This window comes from Antechinus flavipes, chromosome 2 (genome assembly GCF_016432865.1).
Source record: "Antechinus flavipes isolate AdamAnt ecotype Samford, QLD, Australia chromosome 2, AdamAnt_v2, whole genome shotgun sequence".
Lineage (NCBI taxonomy): Eukaryota > Metazoa > Chordata > Mammalia > Dasyuromorphia > Dasyuridae > Antechinus > Antechinus flavipes.
In genome coordinates this window covers 518,157,090-518,182,521 of record NC_067399.1, presented here as the reverse complement: position 1 = coordinate 518,182,521, position 25,432 = coordinate 518,157,090, and the positions used below count along the sequence as shown (strand labels likewise).

General features: G+C 35.1%; 1 protein-coding gene across 1 annotated transcript in view; it reads right to left on the bottom strand.

The window, feature by feature from the left end:
- The window catches only part of SEMA6D (semaphorin 6D), a 544,855-nt gene that overhangs the window by 256,252 nt on the left and 263,171 nt on the right, over window positions 1-25,432 (bottom strand). The window lies entirely within an intron of this gene.

Sequence of the window (25,432 nt, the reverse complement as noted above, 5' to 3'; positions counted from 1 at the left end):
TTAATTCCTCCAATTAAATACCAGATTAGAAATTCTGAAAATCAAAGGATTAATAAAATTGAAAACTATTAAATTAATAAGTAAGGCTAAGATTTGGTTTTATGAAAACAACCAATAAAATAAATAAGCTTTGGTTAATTTCATTAGAAAAAAGAAGGAAGAAAGTCAAATGACCAATATCCCAAAATGAAAAGAGTTAATTCACTACCAATGAAGAAAAATTTAAAGCAATAATTAGGAACTATTTTGACCAACTGTATGCCAATAAATCTGACATGTAAGTGAAATGTATGAATATTTACAAAAATATAAATTTCCGAAATTAACAGAAGAGAAAATAAAATTCTTAAATAAATCCATTTTTGAAAAAGAAATTGAATACTACCTAAATTAATCTTCTTTTTCAACGCCATACTAATCAAACTCCCCCAAATTAGTTTACAGATCTAGAAAAAATAATGACAAAGTTCATCTGGAAGAAAAAAGGGTCAAGAATTTGAAGGGTATTAATGAAAAAAAATGCAAATGAAGGTGGCCTAGCAATCACTACTGGACATAAAACTGTATTATAAAGTAGCAATCATCAAATTCATTCGTTACTGGCTAAATAAATAGAGTACCTGATCAGTGAAATAAGTTAGGTTCACAGGACAAAGTAATAAATGACTATAGTAATCTAGTGTTTGATAAACCCAAAGACCCCAGCTTTTGGGATAAAAATTCATTATTTGACAAAAAGTGATAGGAAAATGGGAAATCAATATGGCAGAAACTAGGCATTGATCCACACCTAACACCATATACCAGGATAAGGTTGAAATGAGTTCATGATTTAGACATAAAGGGTGATATCATAAGCAAATTAGAGGAACAAAGGATAGTTTACCTCTCAGATCTGTGGAGAACGAAGGAATTTTTGGCCAAAGAATTGGGGTACATTATTGAATACAAAATATATAATTTTGATTACATCAAGTTAAAAATTTTTTGTACAAACAAAACCAATGCAGACAAGATTAGAAGAGAAGCAATAAATTGGGAAAAATTTTGACATTTAAGGGTTCTGATAAAGATCTCATTTCTAAAATACCTAGAGAATTGATTCAAATTTATATGAATTCAAGTCATTCTCCAACTGATAAATGTTCAAAGGATATGAAGACAATGTTCAGATGAAGAAATTGAAACCCTTTCAGCCATATGAAAAGTCACTATTGATTAGAGAAATATAAATGAAGACAACTCTGATGTACCACAACACACCTCTCAGATTGGGTAAGATGACAGGAAAAGATAATGACAAATGTTGGAGGGGATGTGGTGAAAGTGGAACACTAATATATTGTTAGTGGCATTGTGGACTGATCCAACCATTCTGGAGAGCTATTTGGAACTATGCCCAAAGGGCTATCAAACGGTACACACCCTTTGATCCAGAAATATTTCTGGGTTTGTATCCTAAAGAGATCTTAAAGGAGGGGAAGGGATCCACATGTGCATGAATGTTTGTGGCAGCCCTTTTTGTAGTGGCAAGAATTGGAAACAAAAACTGTTTAAAAGAAAGGACTTCTACAATACTAAGCTATTGGAGGTTAGCGAAGATATTCTTTCCTTGAAGTTTCATTAACATGAGATAAACCTGGGTTCAAGAAGAAACAGTCTTGAAGGAAATGGACTAAATGACCTTTGGAAAACTGTGGGGGTTTGCCCATCAGTTGGAGAATGGCTAAATAAGTTATGGTATATGAATATTATGGAATATTATTGTTTTATAAGAAATGATCAGCAGGATGATTTCAGAGAGTCCTAGAGAGACTTAAATGAACTGATGCTGAGTGAAATGAGCAGAACCAGGGCATCATTGTATACAGCAACAAGATTATATGATGATCAGTTCTGTTGGACATGGCTTTTTTCAACAATGAGATGTTTCAGGCCAGTTCCGATAGTCTTGTGATGAAGGGAGCCATCTGTATCCAGAAAGAGGACTGTGGGTATTGAGTGTGGATTACAACATAGTATTTTCACTCTTTTTGTTATTATTTTTTTTGCTTGCATTTCATTTTTGTTATCTTTTTTTCCTTTTTGATCTGATTTTTCTTGTGCAGCACAATAATTGTAGAAATATGTATAGAAAGATTGCATGTGTTTAATATATTGGATTACTAGTCATGTAGGGGAGCGGTTGAGAAGAAGGGGAGGAAATTTGGAGCACAAGTTTTTGCAAGGGTCAATGTTGAAAAACTATCCATGTATATGTTTTGAAAAGAAAAAGCTTTAATAAAAAAAAGAAAAAGAAAGAAATTGGACAAGTCATCACTTAAAAGATAAGAAAAGCTATCCCAAAGAGATGCCCTAAGAAAAATATACAGGGTCAGATAGATTTACAAGTGAATTCTACCAAATACTTAAAGAACAATTAATTTTAATGCTACATAAACTATTTGGAAAAAAATAAGTGAATAAGGAGTACTGACAAATTCCTTTTATGAAACAAACATGGTGCTGATCCTAAACTGGAAAGAACCAAAACAGAGAAACAAAATTACAGACCAATTTCCCTAATGAATATTGTTGCAATAATCTTCAATAAAATATTAGCAAAGAGATTGTAGTAATTTATTACAAGACAAAAAACAGTAAGAAAAAAAAGTAAGAAAAAGAAAGAGAAATTCCATTTTAAAATAATTGTAGACAATATAAAATATTTGGGTGTCTTTCTGTCAAGATAAACTCAGGAACTATATGACTTCAATTACAAAATACTTTTCTCACAAATAAAGTCAGTTCTAAATAATTGGAAAAATATTGACTGCCCATAGATAGGCTGAACTAATATAACAAAAAGGACAAATCAACCTAAATGAATTTATTTATTCAGTGCTATACCAATTGAATTGCCAAAAATATTTTACAGAGCCAAAAAGATAATAACAAAATTCACCTGGAAGAAAAAAAGGTTAAGATTATCAAGTGAATTAATGAAAGAAATGCAAAGGAAGATGGCCTATCTGTACCAGATATAAAAATGTATTACAAAGTGGCAGTCATCAAAGCCATTTGGTACTAGCTAAGAAACAGAGTGGTGGGTCAGTAGAATAGATTAGGTACCCAAGATATAGTTGTAATAGGCTATAGTGATCTACAGTTTGATAAACCTAAAGGCTCCTGCTTCTGATATAAGAATTCACCAATTGACAAAAACTGATGGAAAAATTAGAAAATTGTATGTCAGAAACTCAGCATAGACCAACATGTGACACATGCCAAAATGAAGGTCAAAATAAATTCATAATTTAGATATAAAAGGTGACACTATAAACAAATTAGGAGATCAAGGAATAGTTTACCTGTCAGATCATTGAAGAAACGAGGAATTTATGTCCAAACAAGAAATAGAGAACAGTATGAAATACAAATTGGATAATTTTGATTACATTCAATAAAAAAAGTTTTTGTACAAATAAAACCAATGCAACCAAGATTAGAAGGAAAATAGAAATTGGTAAGCAATTTTTACAACCAGTATTTCTGATAAAGACCTCATTTCTCAAATATATAGTGAGAATCAAGTCCAATTTATAGGAATACAAGTCATTCTCCAGTTAATAAGTGGTCAAATGATATGAACAAGTAGTTTTCAGATGAATAAATTAAAGATATCTATAGTCAAATTAAAAAAATCTCTAAATTACTATTATGAGGAAAATGCAAATTAAAACAAGTCTAAGGTATTACCTCTCCCTGCTCAGGTCAGCTAAGATGAGAGAAAAAGAAAGTTATAAATGTTGGAGAAGATATGGAAAAATTGGGACACTAGTGCATAATGTTGGTGGAGTTTTGAACTGCTTCAACTACTCCAGAGAGCAATTTGAAACTCTGCTTAAAGGGCAATCAAACTTTGTATATCCTTTGATCCAGCAACACCACTGTATCCCAAAGAGATCATAAAAAAGGGGAAAGGATCCACATATATAAAAATATTTATAGCAGTTTTTTTTTTTTTTTTTTTTTGTTGTGGCAAAGACTTGGATATTGAATGAACATCCTTCAATTGGGAAATGGCTGAATAAGTTGTGATGAATGTAATGAAATACTATTGTATTATAAGAAATGATAAGCAAGTAGATTTCAGAAAAACTTGGAAAGACTTACATGAACTGCTGCTGAGTGAAGTGAGCAGAATCAGGAGAATATTGGATATAGTAACAGCAGCATTGTGTAATGGTCAGTCTTCTCAACAGTACAGTGATCCAAGACAATTTCAATCAATTTGAGATAGAAAATGTCATCTGCATTTAGAGAAAGAACTATGGAGACTGAATGTAGATTGAATGAAGCATATTATTTTTACTTCTAAAAAATGTTTTTTTTTCTTATTATTATTTTCCTCTTTTGTTCTGATTCTTCTTTCACAACATGACTAATGTGGGAATAATTAAAATTACTCCACATGTATAACCTATATTGGATAGCTTGTTATTTTGGGGAGGAAGAAAGGAGGAAGGGAGGGAGAAAAAATTTGTAATTCAAAATCTTGCAAAAATGAATGTTGAAAACTAACTTTATATTAATTGAAAAAATAAAATACTAGTAAGTGGGGAAATAAAAGGGAAATTCTTTTCTTCCTTCTTCTCTTAGAGAGTAACCTGGGACTTCACAATACTGATATGGCTCTGGTATTTGGGGCCAGAAAGAACATGTAGGCAATCTTGCTATCTATATAATTTTAGTTTTCTGGGTTGTGACAATCTCTAACTCCATATCAGTCTCAACGTCTCATTTATTTACTCCTTTGAAAAAGAAAAGATAGTGTGTTTGGCAAAATCCTGCTCCATCAAATCTTTGTTGGAGTATGCTGAGTGAAGGATCCTGTCACTCAGTGTATAGCTCTGAATCATGCTCTCAGTCTTTCACTCTCCTTTTCTTACCTTAGCTCATCCCATCACTTTATACTCTTTCTAGTAATTGTTCATGTTTGCCCACTATTGTGTGCCACTTGACTTGAACTCCTCCTCTGCTTGATGACTCTACTGTCATGACAATTCTCTCTCCATCTCTCCTTTATTCTCTCTTCCTCTCCCTCTGTCTGTCTTCTTCCCTCTCCCTGTTCCCTTGCTTCTCTCACACACACACTCTCTTTCCCTCCTCCCTCTTTATTTCTTTATCCTTCCTTTCCCCCTCTATCTCTGTCTCTCCCTCCTCCTTCCCCTCCATCAATCTCCCTCTCTATCTCACTGTCTTTATCTTTCCCATCCTCTTCCCTAGTCCCAAATTCTCTCTTGGATTGTAGCTTCAAACACTGATCATTGTAGCTCTCCAAGTTCATCCCTTTCTTCGTTTCTGATAGTTTAGTCATCATCCCTTGTTTTATATAGCCCATGACTTGTACATTATTTCTTTTTGCCATGTGTTTGAGGGGTTTTTCATAGTATGTTCTTAAGGTATAAACTGAACTAAATTCATTTTGATATAACAGTAAAGAATGAGGGAAAAAACCCACAAAATCACTTCGCCCATGGATACACTATTCTGTTTTTCCATCATAAGGTTTTTAGCAACTTTTCTTCCACAGGGCAAGAGACAGTGTGCACAGACCTGTAAATGATTCATCTTTAAAATGTATATAAGCGGAACATTTAATAAAAGCAGGAAAATGTATTTATAAACAACTCATCTTTATTTTGGGAGTCCTTGTCTTGGGAGCATTCACATTATTCCTGAGAGGCATATATGTAGAAATTTTTAACTTGGGAGTCATGTGTTAGACCTATTAGTTTCAGAACAGCAATTTTATTCTGGGACTAGAGTCTAAAAAGGAGCAAATGAATTAGAATAACAGATTAAAGCAAAAGTATTTCTGCCCATTGCCCCAACAAGGAAGGAAAATTGGGAATATTGAATTCTATTATTTATTTTATAGGTGTAGCTAGGTGCTGCCAAGCAATCAGCAGGATCTAAGTTCAAATGTGACCTCAGTCACTTGCTGTGTGTGACCTTGGGCATATCCTTAATCCTTAGTTTCCTCATCTGGAAAAGGAAATAGTAAAACTCCAGTATCTTTGCCAAGAAAATCCCAAATAGGCTCGCAAAGAGTTAAATATGACCAATTGATTAAACAACAACAATTATTTATTCTGTTCTATTGCTTGTCCATTCCATTCTAGTGTATTTAAGTTTAGTATATTTTCATGTATCAAGTAGTTATTATGTACAAGCTATGCTGTTATTTTGTGCTAGGTACTGAAGACATAAAGACAGAAAATCTCATAGTCCATATCCTTGAGGGACTTAAAATCTAAATGTATAGTTATAAGACCTGTACACAAATAACCATTTTACAATTTAGAATATATCTACCAATCTACCATAAATAAAGTGGCAAAAGAGAGTTGAAGAAGAGGCGATCATTTCTAGCCAGCATAACCAGGAAGAAAATGGCACCTGAAATGAGCCTTGAATGAAGGTAAAGATTTCAACAGGTAAAGATGTGAAGGGAGTTAATTTTTAGGAATGGAGGAAAGTACAGGGAAACAGGTGAGAAAGGGATCTTGGAACAATGAGTAGTGCCTGGAATATGGAATGGGAAAAATGGAAGATGTGAATTAAGGCTGAAAAGATAAACTAGAGTCAGATCTTTATTAAATAATTATTGTGAGCATCAGGAATCAGCAAAAGCTACAAATTAGAGTTTGATTTATTGTTTCTGTCAATTGTCTATATTTAAGAAAGTAATGGAGAAAAATGAAAAAATACAAATTAAACCTAAAAGTATCGGGCATACACATTTTTTTTTTCCTTCCAGAGATGAGATTATTAAACATTTGCCAGCATACTCCTACCGGGACCCAGACTATATAGGGCTTGAATGTCAAGGTAAAGATTTTGAACTTAATTCAGTAGGCAATGAGTCAATGAGAAGTTACTGAAGGTTTCTGAACAGGGAGTATCATGACATCATGTCATCAAGGACATAGTGCAGCAGTGATGTGAAGGATGTATTGGAGAAGGTAAAGAGATTAGAGGCAGAAAGACCATTGGGAAGACAAGAAAGGAATGTGCATTTGTAGAGCACCTGCGTGCTCTACAATTATCTCAATTGTTCCCCATAACGACTCTGCCAGGAGGTACCAATATTATCACCACTATTTTACAACACGATTTTACACTATTTATTACATCTTTTGAGGAAACTGAGGCATATCAAAGTTAAATGATTTCCCCAGAATCATACAGTTGGGTCAGGTTTGAATCCGGGTCGTCCTAATTCCAGGGCCAGTACTCTAACCAGGGCCACCAGCTGTCCCAGTTAGGAGCATCCTAGATGAGTTCAGGTAGTGAACTATGTGTTAGGCAGTAGGAGCAAAAAAAGGTAATGAGGTTGCATCAGCTTTTTTGCAAAAACAAATACTGCCTTTCAACGTTTGGGAAGTCTTAAAAACATCTTTTTCCTCTTGCCAAACAGGAGATAGCAAAACTGCTTGCACGAAGTTAACTTTCCTCAGGCATAGCTTTGCTTAGCTTCATTTTATTCTAAATATGGAGAAGACTCTGGAAGAGATTGTTTTTTTCAAGTGTCTTTAAGCAATATTCCAGACCCAAGGTCTTAAGAAGCATTCCTGATTTGGAGAATTTTTCATGTAAATGACCTGATTGGTTTCAAGGGTATAAATCTTTTCCTGCCTGGTTCTAGAATATGGACAGGGGAAAGATATATATATATATATATGTATGTATGTATATGTATATATACATATATACACACACATACACATATATAAACATGTGTATATACTTTTATATTATTATATATAAGTATATATACATATGATTTTTATAAAGGCATTTAGCAGAGTGCCTAGTGCATACTAAGTGCTATTTAAATGCTTTTCCCCTTCCTCTTTGACCTAACTGGTCTTTCTGCTTCTAATCTCTTGGCACCTCCCATACATCCTTAACATCACTGCCACGCTATCTCTTTAATAGCAGATTATGATAATAAACATACACATACACAGATACAGGCATAAATATACGTGTATTTTTGTACACACACAGACATATATTATTTTAAATTATTATCTCATTTGATCTTTACAATAACTTTGGAAGGCAAAGACTATTTTTTTTTCTAAAATTTAGAACACAGACTTACAAAGTAAAGGCTATTATTAAACCTATTTTACAGATAGGGAAACTGAGGCAGATAGAGGTTAAGTAATAGTCAACTAGTAAGATATTTGAGGTCACATTTGAACTCAGGTCTTCCTGACTTCAAGCACTCTATCCATTGTAGGGCCTGGAGGTATGGGAGGGGTGCCCAGACATTTTAGAACGGTTAAAGACAAGGACGTATCACAGCATAGAATGGTACTGCTCTGGCTAGAGGCCAGAATGTCCGGAGGACAAGCCAACCTTATCTATGATTTCTATGCTGCCAGGACCCTATCTTTAATGATCTCAGGCCTGCTTATATTCTGGGAGATCATCACTCATCATACTGTCCTGTCACAGGCTTGTCAAGGTGAAATTTATAACGGTCAGAAGCAGACATCGTTACCTTTAATAAAGAACAAAGTGATGTACCATACGGTTTGGATAAATAGTAGTAAGATATAAAATATTACAGACCATCACTACAATTACATTGCCATTACTGCAGGGGACCTAGTCCATAGGCAAAGGAGAGAATTCCCAATCATCTATGTATAATTTTCTTGAAGGGCTCTTCTCCAAAGCAAATTTTTATTTATTCCACTTTCATAGAAGGTAATTGGAGGAAGCCTCCCTCTCCTAACTGAGGGGTTTGTTGTAAACACTGCTCTATTTAGCTCGCAATTACCACACAGTTAAATGGCTAATCATAGACACCAGACTCCATGATCATTGGCTAGGACAGCCATATTTAACATGGTAGAAATTAGCACTGAAGAAAACAAGGATTTTTCTCCTTTTTTTGTTTTCTCCCACTAATTCAGTTTCATCAAGATGACCCAACCACAAAGGATGATTCAGAATTAGTCCAGGTTGTCTGAGCCAAAAGTAAATGTATAACCTCAGGCCTTGTCTCACTCTAAATAGCAGTTGACTCACTGCTGCTTTAGAGAAGGGCAAGACGGAGACTGCTGGTTTCTCTCTGAGTGGGACATTGGCAGGAGGACACATCTTATTTTTAATCCCACCAGGGTGATAGAACTGCACTATTCTTCACCGTCTCATTCCTACTTAACCCTTTCTTGTAGGTCACAAGATGCTTAAATAGCAAAAATTTTATCAGCCCCCTCCTGTGTTACATTTATATTAGACACTCTTGAAGTATAAGGTTAAATAAGAGGCAGTCCCTGACTTCAAGGAGCTTATCATCCACTGAGCGCAGATAGGGAGTAGGGAAAGTGAAGCTGTGAGTCATCAGCATGGTGAATTCCCAGACTTATAATTCATTTATAGCTCATCTTGGAGGGTTTGATGAGGCTCCAGAAGCTAAGTCACCTGCCCTCAGGTGAGCAGCTAGTATATGTTAAGGGCAGGTCTTGCAAAATTCCACAGCTGCCCATTATCTACTGCCTAACTGGGTATACAAACATATATTACTCTTAAACAAAAGAGAATGTAATAAGTGAACAGAAGAACAATTTGTTATGAATGTTCAAAAGAAGAGAAGGTCATTTTTTGACTGTTGAATGTGTGTGTGTGTGTGTGTGTGTAAGTCAAAGGAAGACAGTGAGAGACAGAGATAGAGAGAGACAAAGAGAGGGAGAGACAGAGATAGAGAGAGACAAAGAGAGGGAGAGACAGAGAAAGACACACAGAGTGAGAGACAAAGAGAGAGAGAGACAGAAACAGAGTCAGAGAGACAGAGAGATAGACAGACAAAGACACAGAGAGAGAGAGAGAAAGAGAAAGAGAGAGAGACAGAGAGAGAGACAGAGAGAGAGATAGAGAGAGAGAGAAACAGAGACAGAGGGAGAGACAGAGAGACAGAGAGAGACAGACAGACAGAGAGACAGAGAGACAGAGAGAGAGAGAAGAGAGAGAAGGGAAGAGAGAGAAAAGGAGAGAGAGAGAGAGAGAGAGAGAGAGAGAGAGAGAGAGAGATTAAGAGAGGGAAAGATAGAGAGAAAGAGAGAGACAGAGACAAAGAAACACACACAAAGACAGAGATAGAGAGACAGAGACATAGAAAGACAGTCAAAGACACAGAGAGAAAAAGTTAAAGATAGAAAAAAGGAGTCAGAGACAGAACAGCAACAAACATAACAGAAAGAATCACACAGTCAGACAGAGAAACTAGTCAAAGAGACAAAGATAAAATCAGAAAGAGATACAGGGACATGAAACAGAGATAGAAACAAGAAAGAGACAGAATCAGAGATAGCGATAGAGGCAATTCAGAGAGAGACAAAAAAAGACAGAGATAGAGAGACAAAAAGACAATACAGTGAAAGACACAGAGAGACAGTGAGAGACATGGAGGCTGAGACAAAGATATCTGAGATGCTGCTTTATATAAACATGTGTTTTAATAGAAGATGATCAAATCCTCTTCTCCTATTACTCTGCTTAGGATAGGATGGCTAAGTTGAGCTCTGTCAGGAACTGAGAGGGACCAGTTTTAGGTCTAGAAATGCTAGCAAGGATTTTCAAAATTATTCAGAACAATAGTAACTCCCTCCCTCACCCCCAGCAAAAAACACCACCAAACTCTCATCCTCTTTTAGGGTTTCAAACTCTATGTTGAGGTACTCCTTGTAGTCCAAGTAGTCTTAACTCTGGGTACTGATGTTAGGTTACACTTTGGGGACAGGTCAGACAGATCAATGAAGAAAAATGACTTTAAGAAATTGGCAACAAAACATATTTCCCACCATTTGACAGAGAAATATTGAACTAGAAATGCAAAAATAGATCTTTTAAAATACTTTTTATATATACTTTTATGTTACATATATACACATTTTTATATTTTATGCTATTTCTAAATAGCATTTTATTTTTCCAAATACATGCAAAGATAGTTTTCTACTTTGACCTTTGCAAAACCTTGTGTTCTTAATTTTTATTTCTCCCTTCCCCCTCCACAAGACAGCAAGCAATTTAATATAGGTTAAACATATGCAATTCTTCTAAACATATTTCCATCTTTGTCATGCTGTGCAAGAAAAATCAGATCAAAAGGGAAAAAAACATGAGAAATAAAAAAAAAAAACATAAGCAAACACACAACAACAAAAGGAGAGTATACTATGCTTTGATCCACATTCAGTCTTCATAGTTCTCTCTCTGGTTGTGGATGTTACTTTCCACCACAAGGCTATGCTTGAATTACCACATCATTGAAAGTCCATCACAATTATAGATCTATTCATGATTTTTTTTAAATACCCAATGTGTTTATTTGTTTTGCTATACTAGACATATTTGTTTCAAGGGAGATCTTTTGGGAGTGTGTGTGTTAGCTTAGTAGATAGTGATAGATATCTCCCAAAGACCATTTTAATGAATAGAAGAAAAAAAATTTGCAGTAGTTTTGGTATCTTGTTAAATTTGTCAATCAACAAACATTTATTAAATGTGTTCCTTATTTGAGCCTCTTTTAAAAATATATTGAAATGTCCATGTTTGTTAATGATACTAAGTTTACAACAAACAAAGAAAATTTAAAGAGCCTATGAACTTTGAACAAGTCATTCTCTGGGTCTCCATTTTCCTTACTGAAAATAATAGTAACCAATAATTAACATTTATAAAGTTCTTCAAGGTTTGCAAATATTATTTCATTTTGTTCTCATGAGATTCTTGGGAGGTAGTAATTATTATTTTCTCCATTTTTCAGATGAGGAAATTGAGGCAGACAGTGGTTAAATGGTCTGCCCAAATTTACACAGCTAGTAAGTGTCTGAGACTTGATTTGAACTTGGGTCTTCTTAAGTGAGCTAGCCACTGTGCCAACTGGCTATTTTGTTGATGGGTTATTACTATATTATGATTATATCATACTAGCTGATTATTCTACTATGTTATTAGATTAATTAGTATTTATTTATAAAATAACTCAATTAGTACTAAAGAGTTGATGTCTTAGCAATTCTTTGTCTATGGCATCTAGGTGGTACAATGAGTAAATTACTGGGTCTAGACCCTTCCTGAATTCAAATCCAGCCTCAGATACTAGTTGTGTGACTCTGGACAAGTCACTTAACCCTATTTATCTCAGTGTCCTCATCTACAAAATGAACTGGAGAAGGCAATGGCAAATCGCTGCAGTGTCTTTGCCAAGAAAACCCCAAGTGGAGTCACAAAGAGTCAGAGACAATTAAACAAGAACAAATGTCATTGTCTAGGGGCTCTGGGGATTGTTCCTCAGAGGCTGCTGAACTAGAATCGATAGCATGATGGCTTTGGAATGATAACATATAGGGTGGATTCTGTTTTGGGCAATAGAATCACAGGATTTAAAGCTAGATGGGGCCTTAGCGGTCATCCTGTCCAACCTCCTCATTTATAGTTGTATGACTTACTTAACAAGACATAACTTTTCTGAGCTCAGTTTCCTCTTCTGTAAAATGTGGATAAAAATTATTGATTAGAGAAATGCAAATTAAGACAACTCTAAGATACCACTACACACCTCTCTGATTGGCTAAGATGACAGGAAAAGATAATGATGAATGTTGGAGGGGATGTGGGAAAACTGGGACATTGAGACATTGTTGGTAGAATTGTGAACTGATTCAACCATTCTGGAGATATTTGGAACTATGTCTAAAGAACAATCAAACTATGCATACCGTTTGACTCAATAGTGTTTCTACTGGATTATATTCCAAAAAGATCTTAAAAGAGAGAAAGGGACCCACATGTGCAAAAATGTTTGTGGCAGCCCTCTTTGTAGTGGCAAGAAACTGGAAACTGAGTGGGTGCCCCTCAATTGGAGAACAGATGAATAAGTTATGGTATATGAATGTCATGGAATATTATTGTTTTGTAAGAACCAACCAGCAGGATGAATACAGAGAGGCTTGGAAAGATTTACATGAACTGATGCTAAGTGAAGTGAGCAGAACCAGGAGATCATTGTACAATGACAGAAGACTATACGAAGATCAGTTCTAATGGATGTGAATCTCCTCAACAATACGATGATCTAAATCAGTTCTAATTGTTCAGTAATGAAGAAAATCAGCTACACCCAGAGAGAGAACTATGGGAAATGAGTATGGACCACAACATAGCATTCTCACGCTTTCTGTTGTTTGCTTGCATTTTTTTCTTTCCCAGTTTTTTTCCTTTTTGATCCAATCTTTTTTATTCAGCAAGATAGCTGTATAAATATGCATACATATATTTGATTTAATATATATTTTTAACATATTTAACATGTATTGGACTACCTGCCATCTAAGGGAGGGCATGGGGGAAAGGAGAGGATAATTTGGAACAGAAGGTTTGGCAGGGGTCAATGGTAAAAAATTACCCATGCATATGTTTTGTAAATAAAAAGCTATAATTAAAAAATGAGAAATATCTTATCTACTTCAGAGTTGTAATGAAAAAAAAACACTTTGACAACATTGAAGTATTAAATTATTGCATTCAGTTCTTTAATTGTAAAAGAGCTCAGAGGCCTCTAGTCCAATTTCCTCCCCTTCAGAAAGAAGAACATTAAGGGATGGTGTCAAGTGATTTACCCATGTTCACCTATATTGTGGTTAGCATTAAAGAAAGCCAGATGTGTGCAGGTCCTGTGATTCCATAACCAGAACTCTTTCAACTATACCAATCGGATTCCTGTTTCTGAAGGAGGGATAGTAGATATAGCAGCCAGGAAAGCCTGGGTGTGAATCCCTCTTAAAGCATTTACTAATTGAGTCACCCTGGGCATCTCTGGGCATCAATTTCTCCACATGTTAAAAATGTGTGTGTGAGCATATAAGACTCAAAAATTACAAAGTTCTTTTTCTGTCCTAAAACTAGGAACTTCCAAACTACCCAAATACAACCAAAAAATACTAAACATCCTAGATAAGACTGGCTTTGAAACCATTATCTCCCTGCACTTAGGTTCTTCCAGGGATGCTTCTTTTCTCCTGCATTGAGAGAATATCTGGCCCAGCTTCTAGGTTTGAATTGAGATTATAAAAGCCTAAATAGGAGATTTATTGACCTCTCAGATTTACAGTTCTGAACAAGTGTAATTCATAGTCCAAGGACAGATAGTTCCCTAAAGATGATTTTTGTTCTTACTGATCACCAAGAGCTTTACTTAGAAAGATAAAGAAGGTAAGGATGGAAGGAAGGAGACTGCAATGCTAATTCTGTGTCTTTTACTCCCTTGTAATTAGGGGCTTTCCTCAGAGGTCTGACTGGGCAAGGAACACAGAGTCAAAAATATCCTCCTTCACAAAGCCCTATACCTATTTATAGGTAGTGTGTCAGAGTGGAAAAAACATTCGACTTGGAGTCAGAATATCTGAGATGAAAGTTCTAGATCCTAGTTATATGACCTGGAGTAAACTGGTTAATTTACCTGAACCTCAGTTTCCTCATCTATAAAATGGTAATTATCTTCCACACAAGGTGGGAGTGAGGGAAGTAATTTGTAAAGCTTAGAGACTTTAAAAATATGAGGACAGTAATTACATATTAATTTGACTTAATAAGATTCTCTTTAAAAATGCAAATCTCTCTCCCCCTCAGGATAAGTCTCATTTGCACCTTCACATTAATTACTTTAAGCAGATTATCAGATCAATTCCTAGCAAGGTAGTATTCACTGGATGGGAAGCTGGAGGAGGGAGGCTAGATCTGAGTAGGTCTGGATAGCAGAGGTAGGGCATTTGGATAGCCAAAGTTTGCATTAGTTCAGGATATGGGGCAGAGCAGAAGAGAAAGATATAAGACAGTTTTATAACTACAAGGAATGGATCATGAAATCCAGCATCCTTGTCCATGTGTCAGGGGGAAAAAAGAATAAATGCATGCATGTATGTGTGTGTGTGTGTGTGTGTGTGTGTGAGAGAGAGAGAGAGAGAGAGAGAGAGAGAGAGAGAGAGAGAGAGAGAGAGTTTGGTATATACATGAATATATATATATATATACACATATATATTTTTTATTTTTTATATATATATATGATTTTTATTATCAATCATTAATTTTTTTTTGCTCTCCTAGTTCTCTTACCCATTTTAGAAAGAAAAGAAGTAAAAAGAGAGAAAGAAAGAAAGAAGGGGGCGAAAAGGGAGGAAGATGAAATGGGGAAAGGACTGAGAGGAAGAAGGACTAAATAAAGAAAAGGAAGAGAGAAAAAAAGAAAAACAGAGCTCTTCTTCAAAAGCAGGGTTAAGCAAAATATTTTTATACTGGTTGCATCCAAAAATACATTTCTTCTTCTATATACTAGTCCATCATCTCTAGGACATGAGGTGGGCAGTGTTCTTATTTATGAGTCTTCTGGAATCATGGCCTATCCGTATATGATCATTCTTCCAAATTGTTTTTGTAATGTTGATGTTATAGTCACAAATTGTTCATCTCTCCCTGCTCACTTCACTCTGTACAAATTCCTATATGTTTCTACATTTCTTTACAGACATCTTTTGCCTTTTTTCTTATAGCACAAAAGCATTCTGCTGCATTTTATACACAGTTAGGCCCCTTACCAGTTTATGGGCATCCCCTTAGCTTGCCCAGAATCTGAGAAGGAGAAATTGGTGAGTTATGGATAGAATATTTTAGACTTTCCAAAGCAGCAGTTGCCATGTAAAAGGCACTAGCTAAGGGGTCAGAGAGGGACAGAGACAGAGTTTATTTTGAAATGTTGCTTTTGATGTCTGAGTTAAGAACTAATTTAGAAGGCAGGAAGCCTCAGTTTTTACCAATTTACCCTGATGCCTTCAGTCCAGCTTACACTGATTCTTTCTCTTCATTAAGGCATATCATCTCCCTCTTCTACCAAATCAATCAATAAATATTTATTAAGCATTTATTATGTGCACATAGGGATTTTATAGAAGCAGAAGAGATTAAGAAGCGATGGCAAGAATATTCCAAAGAACAAGAAAAATTTTAATATTACCAATAACCACAATGGTGTGATTACCCATTTAGTGCCAGACAGCCTGGAGTATGAAGTCAAATGGGTGGGAAACATTGCTAACAATAAACTGATGGAGATGATGCAATTCCAACTGAGCTATTAAAAATCCTAAAAGATGTTGCTGTTAAAGGGCTGCAGGCCATATGTCAGTGAATTCGGAAAATTCAACAGTGGCTCATTGAAATGGAAAAGATCACTTTACATTCTCAGTCCTAAAGAAAGCCAGCGTCAAGGAATGTTCAAATTACTAAACACTTGTGTTCATTTCACATAAGTGCAAGGTTCTGCTTAAGGTTCTGCCGCAATATATGAAGAGAGAATTATCAGAAGAGCAGGCTGGTTTCTGAAGAGGAAGAGAAACTAGAGACCAAATTGTCAACATTGTCTGGATTATGGAGAAAACAAGGCAGTTCCATTAAAAAAAATCTATTTCAGCTTCACTGACTAAACTCAAGCTTTTGATTGTGTGGAATCACAACCAAATGTGTCAAATCTTCAAAGAAACGAGAGTATCAGATAATCTTGTCTCTTGAAGAAATTATATGCAGATCAAGAAGCAAGTTAGAACTGAATATAGAACAACTGACTGGAAAAGCAGTTCAACATATTGTTACCTTTCTTATTTTACTTATATGCAGAGTACATCATGCAAAATTCTAGGCTAGATGAAACAAAAACTGGAATTGAGGTTGCTGGAAGAAATATCTTGCATGTAGATAAAATACCACTCAGATGGCAGAAAGTGAAGAAGAATTAAGAAGCCTCTTAATGAAGGTGAAAGAGAAGAGTATACAAAGTTGCCTTGAAGATTAATATTTTTAAAAAACCTAAGATCTTGTAAAATGGTTCCATGACTTCTTGGCAATAAGAGGGAGAAGAAATGGAAGCAGTGTCAAGTTTTATATTCTTAGACTCAGAGATCAATTCAGATGGTAACTGTAGTCATGAAATTAAAACACATTTGCTCCTTGGAAGGAAAGCTATGGCAAATATAGGCAGAATACCAAAAAGTTGAGACATCACTTTGCCAACAAAAGTCCATATAGTCAAAACTATAATTTTCTAGTAACCGTGTGTGACTGTGAGAGTTGCACTATAAAGAAAGCTGAACACCACAGAATTAATGCTTTCAAATTGTGATGCTAGAGAAGACTTTTGAGAGTCCCTTGGACAGCAAAGTCAAAAGATAACCCCTTCTCTCAAAGACCTCACAATATAATGGTTGAAATAGTAAAAGTGGAAGAAAGAAAAAAAAATGAAAAGGAAGAATAATAGAATGGTTTGGTGTTGTGCACATGTACAGTTTCCTCCCTCAACCTATCACCACTGCTTTTTAAATATAGTAGATGTATTTCTTTATTGATGGGAGAGAATTTTAGGATATATCCTTAAAAATATTGACATCTGCTCTCTTACTTGTCTGTTAGATAATCTGTCTAGTAAGAAACCCATTGTAAGAAACTTAATAGAATATCGAAATCACTTTATCAAAATAACAATTCATCTCTCTTACTCTGGGGCACCAAAGAAGGTACTGGTTAGGCTATTTTATTGCAGAGTAATAAATGAAAATAAATAGGAGTTTATTTAGAATATATTTATGTTTTGATTCAGTTTGCTTTCTCACAAATGGTGCTTTACAGTCGGCCTTTGGAAAGTTGTCAATAAGGGAAAAGTTGGCAGCTGAAGTCTTAGAACTCTAGCGATAGAAGTGACAGAAGGGGAAAGTGATAGGAAAAAGAATGGAGGAGAATTAGAGGGATAAGGTGTTTGGGAGAGAAACTAAGCTGCTAATTCTAGATTAAGGTGACCATGATTTGGACTCTGGTCTATTGAGTCAGAAATACCCCATCCATAATCCTATCCCTGTGGCATGCTTATCCTGACTCATGTTTGTCTCCTTGATATTTAAATGAGATGAAACATTGGTAGATCATTCAGCAGGAGTTAATTTAGTTATGGCATAAAAGGGATTCTCAACAAAAATTCAGCTCTCAATTCTAGTAGACTTAGGTGGCCCAACTTTCAAAATATATGTCCTAAAATATCTGCTGAGTTTGAAGGGCCTGGAGTCCATGTGAACAAGACTTTTTATGTCTTTAGCTGAATATGAAGTTGCTTTAATATACTTCATGTCCACTCGAAAACACTTGCTTCTATCTTAGCCCTCTGTGCTATGTTTTTGGGGACAATAACTTTGGTTTTTAGAAAAATAAACAGCCCAATTGCATGGCAGAGGAAGGAAGTCCTGATTTATCACACTCCCAATGTGAAAGGGAATCATGGAGAAGTTCAATAGCTAGTCTCATAGGGTCTCAAGAAAGATTAAAGATTTTTACCTGTAACCAAGAGATTAGTGAATGGAGTTTTTAGAGGATGAGAAATATGGAGGTGAAGAAGCAAACCTCTCAAGCTTTCAGTTGTAATCTGCTTCCCATCATGACTTTCCTAACTTTTCCTTTCCTTTATCCCCCTTATCTTACTGCATCCCCCCTTACTCTAGGACCTCTGATATTTAAACTATTACTAGGAAGGAAAGAATTGAGAATAATGTTAAGATAATAAATATGGAAGACTGGAAGGATGGATCTTTCCAAATTTAATTCTATGTCCATATGAACAAGATAAGTAGTGGCAATTACAAAACAAAACAAAAAAATGAATTAGAATGATACCCAGCAACTATATGAATATAATTACAAAACATTTTTCATACAAATAAAGTCAGATTTAAACAATTAGAAAAATGTCAATTACTCATGGGTAGATAGAGCTTATACAGTAAAATGACAATTCTATCTAAGTTAATTTACTTATTCAGGACCATACCAATCAAATTATCAAAAAGGCATTTTATAAAGCTAAAAAAAAATTTTATTAAGAACAAAAGGTCAAGAATATTAAGGGAATTAATTTTAAAAATGCAAAAGAAGATGGCACAGTTGTACCAAATGTAAAATCATATCATAAAGCATCAATCATCAAAACTATTTGGTACTAAGAGATAGGGTGAAGGATCAATGGAATAGATTAAGTATACAAAACACAGTAGTAACTGACTATGGTAATCTACTGTTTGATGGCCCCAAAGGCTGTAGCATCTCAGATGAGAAGTCATTATTTAATAAAAACTGCTGAGAAAACTGGAATATATGGCAGAAAATAGGCATAGACCAACATCTTACATCGTATAACAAGATGAGGTCAAAATACATGAGATAGACATAAAGACAATAGTTTACCTGTCCTGTCTATGGATAAGGGAAGATGAAATAAAGAACCTTATTGAAATGCAAAATGGATAATTTTGATCGTATTAAGTAAAAAATTGTTGCACAAACAAAACTAATGCAACCAAGATTAGAAGGAAAGCAGAAACAATTTTCACAGCTAGTATTTCTGATTAGAAAATACTTTTTCAAAGAGGTTTTGCCTTCTTTATAGAGAATGGAGTCAAATTTATAGGAATAAAAGTCATTACCCAGTTGATAAATGGTCAAAAGATATGACCAGGCAGTTTTCAGATGAAGAATTTAAAACTATGGCCAAATTAAAAAAAAAATGTAAATCATTACTGATGAGAAAAATGCAAATTAAAGTAGCTCTAAGGTACCTATCACCTATCAGATTGGCTAATATGACAGAAAAGGACAATACATTTTGGAAAAGATGTGGGGAAATTGGGACATTAATGTATTGTTAGTACAGTTGTGAACTGATCCAACTATTCTGGAAAACAATTTGGAATTATGCTCAAAGGGCTATAAAGCTATGCATACTCTTTGCAACAATACTATTACTTTCTTTGTATCCCAATGAGATCATAAGAAAGGGAAAAAGACTTACACACAAAAATATTTATAGCAGCTCTTTTTGTGATGGCAAAGAATTGAAAATTGAGGGTATGTCCATCTGTTGAGGAATGGCTAAAGTTGTGGTATATGAATGCAATGGAACACTATTGTATAATAAGAAATAATAAGTGGGGGATTTCACGAAAAACTCTGAATTACTGCTGAATGAAGTGAGTAGAATCAGGAGAACTTTGTAAACATTAGCAGCAACATGGTGCTATGATTAACTATGAGGCAGTTCTTCTCAGTAATACAATGGTCCAAGACGATTCCAAAACACCTGTGATGGAAAACATTATACCTCAAGAGAAAGAACTATGGAAACTGTATACAGATTGAAGCATGCCATTTTAATGTTTTTGGTTTTCCTTTCTTTTCTGTTTCTTTGTTATAACATGACTAATATGGAAATGTTTAACATGATTGCACATATTTAACCTATATCAGATTCCTTGCTGTCATGGAGAGGGCTGAGGTGTTGGAGATGGGGAAAATTTTGGAACTTAAATCTTATAAAAAATGAATGCTGAAAATATCTTTATCTGCAATTGGAAAAAAAGTGTAGAAGAAGAAGAAGAAGAAGAAGGAAGAAGAAGGAAGAAGGAAGAAGAAGAAGAAGAAGAAGAAGAAGAAGAAGAAGAAGAAGAAGAAGAAGAAGAAGAAGAAGAAGAAGGAAGAAGAAGGAAGAAGGAAGAAGAAGAAGAAGAAGAAGAAGAAGAAGAAGAAGAAGAAGAAGAGGAGGAGGAGGAGGAGGAGGAGGAGGAAGAAGAAGAGGAAGAAGAAGAAGAAAGAAGTTTTGCCTTCTTTTGTTTTTCAAAACATTCTTTGACCTGAGATTAGTCTGTGTGCTGGGAAGGGAATTTAGCCTAGACGTTTCCTGACACTTCTTTTCATGATCTGCTGCAAGAGAGATGATATAAGAGAATGGGTGAACTTCAAATGGAGCCACTGGGAAGTGAAGACATTCCCAGAAAAGAGGGGGAAGAAGTCTTACCTGCCTGGAAAAGCCTCTGCTTTCCTCTTCCCTGGGGTTTCTCTTTCTTTTGAAACTTTAATATTATTACTGATTAAACACAGTGGGGGTGGCAAACAGAGACCAGGTTATTCCTGAAATGATAGAAGGGCAGCCCTGTTTTTGCTCAGCTGCTTAATGAGAATCACAAGACTAGGGACAACTGCTTTAAACAGCTGGTATCCTCATGTGTGCCCCCATGGTAGGCCAAATTTTTAAAAAATATATTTTTGTTTCACTAAATATTTCTCAATCACATGCAAAATTTCTTTAACATTCTTCTTTTTCTTCTTCTTCTTCTTCTTCTTTTTTTTTTTTTTAACAAATGTGAATTCCAAATTTTCTCTCTCTCTCCTATCCCTCCCACACACCTTGAAAAGGCAAGCAATAAGATATCAAGTACATATATAAAGTCGTGCAAAATATATTCCCATGTTAATCATGTTGCAAAGGATAACATACACATAAACCAAAAAAAAAAAAAAAAAAAGAAAGAAAAACATTTTAAAGTGTCTTCCATTTTATTTCAAATTGGGCCTCGGGAATTACCTAGCTGTGGATTCTGTTCCTGCCACTCAATATCTGTTTGTTCCAATTTCCTCATTTGTCAAGTGGTAATAATAATAATAGTGCCTCCCTCCCAGGATTGCTGTGAGGATCAAAAGGAATAATATTTGTAAAATGCTTAATGGCACGCAGTGCCAGAAGCAAAGTAGGTACTTAATAAATGCTTATTTTCCCTCCCTTCCCCTAAAATGATGGGGATATTTTAAAAGAGGGCTTAAAGGCAATACCCACTGCCACCATCATCTAAACATACAATAGATGGCCTCTGAGATTCCTTCTAGCTCTAGCTCAATGATTCCATGAGTAGGTCGTCCTTAAAATCTAACGTTTCTTCCAGTTTGAATTTCATACCATTCGTTTTTGTTTTTGTTTTTTTGGTGGCAATGAAGTATTGTCTTTAAGCTCCCTCTCCTAAAATATTAGTTTTCTGTAAAGATGACCAATGTATCTCAAATTCTCTAATAACCAGACTTCTTCAACTCCAAATGTGAAGAAAAAAAAATCATCTTAGCACCTAGTGATAGATAATTAGTTTAAACAGGAAGTACCAAATGGCTGGATTCCTCAAAGTAAGGAGAGGGAGGGAAGGGCAGCCTTCTAGTAGAACTCTCATGGTCTCCCCTCTATCTCCTGGCATGGGGTAGTGTCTTGTCCCCTTCTTTCAGTTCTTCTCATCCCTGTCCCCCTCCACTTCTTCCCCCCACAAACCCTGAGGGTGCCTTTCGCACCTTTGGCCCTGGGAATAATTTGTGTTACTTATCCCAGAAACAAAATTTCTTAGTTCTACTCTGTGCCAGCTTTTGACTCTTGACCTCTCCTTTACCTGGTTTCAGACTTTATAACTTATCTAAAATCTTCCACTTCCTCAATCTGCATGTTCAGGCCTAAAGCCCTGGAGACTTCTAGCTTCTAGGCTGCCCTCCTCCCCTGTTGACAGCTTTCCAGGCCCTGCTGGAAGCACTCTAGAGAAAACAGGGAGAACACAAACACAGACATATTTCGTACAAAACCTGTCAGATTTTATTTTGAAAATCTCACGCTGCATTTAAATACAGTTAGAGAATAAACCAAAATACCAAAACAAAGTTTTCTTTACAGATGGCCTCCTGCATGGTCAGGACTTGTGAAAGCATCTGTTCTATAGAATGCTGCGTTTGGGAGGAATTCATTTTAACCAGAGAAACCAAGCACTGATAAGATGGGTCATCTGAAGGGTTATGGAAATAGCAATGTAAAATGGCATTTATTCAGAAGTAATTTTACCCTCATATAGTATATCCTCATAAGAACATGAGAGTCCTTTCCAATTCTAATGTTAAGGTTGTTTATTACTGTTACATTTAATTAAAGTATTGTTCAATTAGTAATATTTAATTGTTAATTAAAGTTAATACTGTTAATAATAGCAATTAGCATTTATGTAGCTCTTTAAGTTTACAAAGTGCTTTACAAATATCATCTTATTTTATCCAGGAGGAAGATGCTGCCATTCCCCCCATTTCACAGATAAGAAAACTGAGGCAGTTAAATTAAAAGACTTGCCCAGGATCACACACCAATAAATAATTCAGAGGTGGGTGTAATTATTATCTCCATTTTACATTTGAGAAAACTGAGGGAGTAAGAGATCATATAGCTAGTAAATTTCTGAGGGCAAGTCTTCCTGACTCCAGCTCTTGTACTTTTTCTGCTCCCACACTTAGCTTCTTGTTTCAATTTTAAGATTTTTAAGATTTAAAACCAGAAGGATCCTTGGAGAAGAATTCTATAATATATATGGCACTAGAGTTGGAGTCAGGAAGAACTAAATTCAGATCTTTGCCAAGATACTGATAGCTGTGAGACTGTAGGTAAGTTACTTACTTCTTGGTCAATCAGTTACCCTATCTGTAAAATGGGAGAAGTAGGCTTAATAGCCTGTAAGTATTCTTCCAGTTCTAGATCTATGATTGTGTAATCATCTCTCTCAGTTTGCATGTGAGGAAGTTGAGATTAAGTAACTGTAGCAGTACAGTTAGCAAGTAGTGAAAACAAGATTTGAATCCAGTTCCTCTGAAGCCCCATCCAATATTCTTATTGCATCACTACACCTGAGATGCCAAGTCTAATCTGGCCAGAAGAAAATCTGAATAGAAACAGCATAGGCTCTTTCCTTCCCTTCTCCCATTTCCTGCATTTAATTCAACAAAGATTCATTAAGCAGTCTGAATAAAATACTAAGCTAGGATTTGAGAGAGATTGTTGTTTTTGTTCATTTTTCTTTCATGTCCAACTCTTTGAAACTCCATTTGGGGTTTTCTTGGCAAAGCTGCTGGAGTGGTTTGCCATTTCCTTCTCCAGTCCATTTAACAGGTGAGGAAACGGAGGCAAACAAGGTTAAGTGACTTGTCCAGGGTCTCAAACCATATTTGAACTCACAAAGATGAATTTTTCTGACTCTAGGACCAGCGTTCTTTCCACTGTACCACTTAGCTGACCCTTAAAAGCTATATAAAGATTAAAAAAAAGTAACATCTTTAATGTACTTATATCAAGTGAGAGGATATAACTCAAATGGCATTGCATAGAGGTGTCTGAGTTTCATATGAAATAATTCTCTGTAAAATGAACAAAACTACAATTATCATTATAACTTTTTAGTCTCCCTCTTGGGAAACTAGTGGTCAGGGTTGCTTAACTCCCAGGAGTAGAGAGTGTAACTGAAGCAATTCTATTTGTAAATATTCATTATATGTTGACTTATTAGAGTCTCTTGGAGCATCGAGGGGAAGCATCTTAACATCTTTTTTAAGTATAAACTAGAAACTTATCAACAAATATGACCATTTAATATATGAACATGATTATTACATATGAAACAGTGAATTTATGAAGTAGAACTTGCTTTTCTAAAACATATATATTAAATTTAATGTGATATTTTCAACATTACTCTGCTTGTTCATATCCTTTTCTCAATTTCCATTTGTTTTCTTTGGTGTATTTTTAAACATTTCATTGATACTTTTATATCTTCTTTTTAAAAATCACCATTACTACCCTCTATTCTTCTTCTGCTCATGAAAAAATCTTCTCCTAAAATAAAAATATAAATGAACACAACTGATTTGTGTTGCAATTTGTTATGTCTAATATATATATATATATATATATATATATATATATACACACACACACACATACATATATCTCCTTTTGCACCTATAGTCTATCAATCTGTCACTTCACTAAGAAGTGGAAGAGATGCCTCCTCAAATTGTAAGAGGAGCAGTATCTTAATCAGAAAGACAGTAGGGTAGATACTACAGTTCAGGTTAATTCCTTTTGGAAATAGTTTCAGGGAAACCTGAGAAGACTTATATAAACTGATGAAACATGACATGAGCAGAACCAAAAGAACAATTTTGTACAACACCAGCATTGTAAAGATATACAAGATTGACAGATTTAAAGACTCTGGCATAATGACACTCTAATTATAGTGGACTCCAGGAAACCATATTACCCACCTGCTGATAGATGAAGCATATACTATTTAGATGTGGCCAATGCAAGTTTATGTTTGCTTGATTATACATATTTGTTATTTGCTTTGCTTTTCTTCCCTATTTTTTTCCCATAGGAAGAGAGATGAAAGAGAGAGAAAATAGATCTTGTTAACTGAAAAAAGAAAAAATTAAAAAAAACCCCAAAACCTTATCCTTTCAAGAAGCGCAGTAAGGAGTCATCACAGTCAATGAAAACAATACCCCGTTTTATTATTGTTGTTGAAACAAATTGTACCAGATAAAAAATAGATAGATATAGACAAAAGACTATGAGAAATTTTGAATTCATTGTTGGAAAATGATGAGGGGTGTGTGTGTGTGTGTGTGTGTGTGTGTGTGTGTGTGTGTGTAG